Here is a 5,211-nt window from a genome sequence, read left to right on the forward strand (position 1 = left end):
GCACAAACACAACCCTATAATTCCTCTGCTGAGTATTATGGTTTAACAATGTCTTGTGTGATTTCTTTTTTGATAAATATGAATATACAACTATAAATGTTCATGAATCATGACACCATACTTGTGAATTAAAATTGTAGTTCTTCTCCATTTTAATTCACAAATATAGCATCATGATTCATGAACGTTTATAGTTGTGTATTCATATTTACCAAAAAAGAAATCACACAAGAATAAATACCCACGTGATACCTAAAAGGAATTCAAAGAATAATGTGGCATATTGAATGAGAGCAATTAATCTTTCCTGAGAAGGAAAATATACGCAATGCAAGAAACTTGCTGCTTGCTACCGCTAACACCCGACCTTGGCCAAAAAAAGAACTCTCAATTTCAATTCAAAATTTTGTACTTCAAACACACAACGCAACTAATTGGATCAAAAAATTTCACAACCTCAGAAAAATAAAACGAAAAGAAGAAGAAGACATAAGGAACGAAAAAAGCAATCATAACACCAAACCAAACAAGATTTTACATAAAATCCACAAAAAAGAACCATGGCATCAGGCACTAACAAGAAAAATTCGAATCCCAAACCTTTTTCTACAAATCGTATTCAATTATACTAAATACAAGAAAAACCAAAAGCTACCTGAGACTTATTTGCAGAAATCTCGATTCCCCATTCTTCTTCCTCATTCCGCGCTCCATCAACAGATTTTTTTTTTTTCATTCAGGATTTTGAGTCAAACAATCGAGACCCTCGGTCCTGCTCTTCACAATCCTATGAAAAACCTCTCTCACTACTCGCTCCAATGGCTCCAACCCATCCTTTAGAGCATCACAAATCACCTTCAATTCTTTCACTTGTTCTCTAACCTCACCCTCCTTCTCCTCTGAGATTGGCGACTGAATATTATCAATAAGCTCATTCAAATGCCTTGTGCACTTCTCGACCGAGTAATGAATCTCCTTCAGCAGTCCACTTGCATTCTTCCGATCCCTTCTTCTTCGATTCTTCCAGAATCCTACTCATGAAGAGACCCACAGAAAGAAGCCCAAAACAAATATGCCGCAGGAGATCGAAAACATGGAGTCTGAAGCCCTCGCATCCTGGCAAGGGATCGCCGCCCCAAAAGCGGCCAACATTCACAAACAATAAGCCACCCAGAATTCATCGCTATAAGCGAATCGGAACCACAAGGCCACGCGTAGCAGCGATATCGTTGTTCCTCGCGAGCCGCTGAGATTCGCCTCCGATCGCCTGCAGCTTGCCTTTGCCGCGACCACGAGCGAGAAAACGCCCTCCACGATAAGCGCACCGGAAATGGCCGCCTCCGCTGCTACGCCGCTCCCGCTCCGGCGATGGTGATGATTATGATCCTTAGTTCGACCAAAGGATCGGTTTCGATAACCGATAACGGATCCGGATTCTTTGTCATCGAGCATCAAGAGGGTGAGATCCGTCAGCGCTTTCTTCGCTCGCCGGATCTGGCCCTCGCCGATCGATCTCTGATTGGGATCGAGAGCGGCGACGACAATCTCGAGATGATTCCTCCACTGACGGACCTGATCGATTCCATCGCGGATCGCGTTGCAGACATCGAGGGCCTTGACGGTCCTCTCGAAGTAATCGGAGACGAATCGATCGAGAGGAGGTTTCGATACAAGAGACGATCGATTGCTAAACAAGATCGCGCGAAATTCTTCGTGAATCAAGAGGAAAGAGTCGAGGAGCTTACGGATCCATGAAAGGGAGAGGAGATCGTCGGCGGCGGCGCAGGAGGAGGAGGAGAGCGCAGCATCTAGCCACGTGGCGCCTGCAAAGGAATTGAGATCGCCAGAGGCGGAGAGGCGCGCGGCGGAGAGATCGCCGCCGTGGTCTGCTTGTCATCGGCTGGACTTGCCATCGCGGCGGCATGCGAGATGTAGGAGGGAAGATTCGGCCGATTGGGTGGCCGTGCATTGTTGAGGGCTACGGTCTCGAGATGGAGGTCAGATCATGGCGAATTTGGCGACCAAAACCCTAAATTTGTGGAGATTGGGAACCCTAGGTTTGCTTTTATAAGAAAGGGGGAAAGGGAACCACGCGGGCGCCGATCTGTAAAAAACGGGATTAGATTATCGCTGTAAAAGTGCAAATTTAGATTTTGAAGGGATTATTAATTTTTTTTTTTGGTGGAAACGTTATGTGATGTCCTTGCTTTGACTGGGTTTGCTTTTTGAATTAGTAAACTGTCATCAACAAGACAAAATTTGGCAGGCAATTCTTTTTTATTTGATAGATGGAAATGTTTTGAACTATAAATAGTCAAAATAAATAAAGAATGATTTCTGTCTAAAAAAACTTAGAGAGTAATTTTAGATAATTGATGTTGATGTCAGATATCAAATAGGGGTTTATGTGTTGATTGTTAAGGTACCGTTTGGCAAAGGGTTAAGTGAGGGGTTAGAGCATCTCCAACAGCTTCTCCAAAATTTTCTTCAAAATGGGGAAGCAAAAGGCATATTCTCTAACTAATTTTTACACCAACTCCAACAGCTTCCCCATTTTGAAGAATCTATTTTTTCCTCCAAAAATTTGAAGAATGCTGCAGATTTGGGGAAGCTTCCCCATTTTTTCTCCTTCATCCCTATTTTAGGGAATGAGATGAGGAATCTGTTGGGCCAAAAACCTAACTAAATTCTCCAAAAGTGAGAAATAGAGAAGCTGTTGGAGATGCTCTTAAGGAGACTTAACCCTTTCTTAACCTGTCAAACACAACAAATCTATATAAGGGTTAAAGTGAGTTAACCCTCCATAATTTGCCAAACATAAAAAATATAGAAGGGTTAAGTTAACCCCTCTAGAGGGGTTAAAATGAGTTAACCCCTCAAAATAAGGGGTTTACTAATACTCCTATTTAGATGGAATAAGAGTTAACCCTTCTAATTATAAAGAAAATAGTCAAAATTATTGTTATTCCCAAACACTAAAACTGATTATAAGGGCTAAAATAAAACTTATTTAACGGGTTAATAATTTAGTCCTTCGGATTATCAAATAGGCTAAGTACATTAATCATTCTCTTTAACCCCTCTTCATTAACCCTTTGCCAAACGGGGCCTAAAGGTTAGAGTCCTCAATCTTCTTTAGACAGCTAACTTCTAGGCTAAGAATCATGTCTTGCACATGAAGAATACGTAAAAGGTCGAAGTTGGGGTCTCCGGTGGTTCCTCTGACGATCAAGTCAGTTGAGAGTTTGAGTGGAGAAGAAAGAGTTAAAGTGTTTGGCTTTTTAGCAAGACAGCAGACATCGGTTTCCTTTTATAGCAGATTCGAGGTGTAGACAAGTAACTTCAGCCGAGTTAAGCTGGTGGCTCAGTCGTCATCTACTTTACCTATGTAGGCTGCAGATGAGGGGTGAGTCACCCAGGTGTTTAATGTGAGGGTGACAGAATGTTCGTGACGCTGACGAGGACGGATGAATCATAAAGACTTTCGGGGTTGAAGAAATAATGATTCTGATCATTCATTAAATGTGATGGAAATTAACTGTTGGTGTGGGGCCCGACGACACATTGCCTTTTGACTCGGCTCCATGAGAGGGGCGACAAGTGATGCTTCTTGTCTCGATTATGCGAGTGGACCGATAAGTACCGTCTTTCTAATCGGCCTCGCAAGTTGTCAACCTGGAATAGTGGAATGAAGAGGAGTGGGGTCGAGTCGAATGGTGGAGGCCGATAACTATTACCTTTTTAGTCTGCCTCACAAGTTGTCAACCCAAACTAGTGAAAGTCAGCTCAAGCGGAGAGTGATAATGCTTCTCAACTTGGCCCTCCTTGAGAGTTGTGCCTAGGTTGTTTGAGTCGTCCTGGATAGGGTGAAGTCGAACTGAGGTTTAGCGAACATGGGACACATGTTGACTCTAGTAAGATAACTAACACTTAGATTATTCACATGATATAACAGTGGCCCCTTCATTCGAATTCGACAAGGCGAGTCCGAGTGAAATTTGAACAGTCAATAGTTAGCGATATCCTAGGCGCATTAATGAGGAAAGCGTCATATTGCTGTTGATATGATACTCTAACATCACTAGAGATTGTGTGGCGGCGTCGCCCTGTTTTGTGAGCTCAGATGGCATATCAACCGAAGGACAACGCTTTGGTTCATGCGCAGTTTGTTTGACTTTCGAGGTCAATTCCAGCCATCCGTCTTCAATCGAATCAACCGCTCTGATCTCGACCTGTGACCACCTTTGAGCCTATGTGTATCAGTTTTGTAGAGGGGTTTCATTTGCAAACTCTCTAAACTCTGAACTTCGAACCCTAGATTTCTTCATTGAGCGTTTTTTGGCTAATTTCTGATGATCTCCAATGGCTTCTTCTACTCCCGCTACGGTTCACAACGAGATGAGGATCAATCTCCTGAGGAAGTTTTGCTCAAAGTTGTGCGCAACGGAGTTAGAGGCCTACTACAACCACTATAAACTCCCCCGAGTGTTCACATTGTCAGCGCCGCAGAGGGCTCAAGCTGTGTATGACCATAGCGGTACGGTGGCTCTGGTCTACCTCAAGTACTTGATGTATGGCCTCTGCTCGCCACTCCACCCCTTCCTTTACTATGTCTTAGAGGCTCAGGGGGTGTCTCTCTCATTAATCAAGCCAAACTCCATCGCTACATTGGTGGGGTTCAAGGTGATCTGCCACTGGGTTAGAGTTGACCCATCTCTTCGCATACTCGGCCACCTCCTTAGCATCAAAACTGGGAAGAAGGAGGGGGCACTACTACTTTTAGAATTTGGGCGGCTTCAAAGTCGTCTCGAACGCTCCCGAGTCGAGCAAAGATTGGAAGGAGAAGCTCATGTGGGTCTTTGGAGCCGGCCCTATATTGTCTTGCTCGGCTTGGCCCAAGATTAACAAAGATGTTTTGAAGCCGGGTTTCCTCACAACTGAGGAGAAACAGGGGCTTGAGAAGATCCGAGCCTACGCTGGGTCTCGAAGGATAGAGAATCTACTCGACCAAACAGTTCTGCGAGTGAATGGTATCTCCAGAGTCCTGCCAATAGAAGAGGACAAAATCATAGCAGCAGTTGTGGCTTTGCCACTGAATGAGTGGGACAAGGTGCAACCGAGGTCATCAATAGGCTTGAGAATCGTTTGAGGTCTGAGTTGGCCCCTGTGGAGGCCGAGGAGGTGTTAGCGAATGTTGCCGAGATAGCGGCT

The 5,211-nt window shown here is 44.2% G+C and overlaps 1 pseudogene; it reads right to left on the reverse strand.

The window, feature by feature from the left end:
* LOC109830873 lies at positions 491-4,714 on the reverse strand (annotated as a pseudogene).

The sequence above is a fragment of the Asparagus officinalis genome, chromosome 2 (genome assembly GCF_001876935.1).
Source record: "Asparagus officinalis chromosome 2, Aspof.V1, whole genome shotgun sequence".
Lineage (NCBI taxonomy): Eukaryota > Viridiplantae > Streptophyta > Magnoliopsida > Asparagales > Asparagaceae > Asparagus > Asparagus officinalis.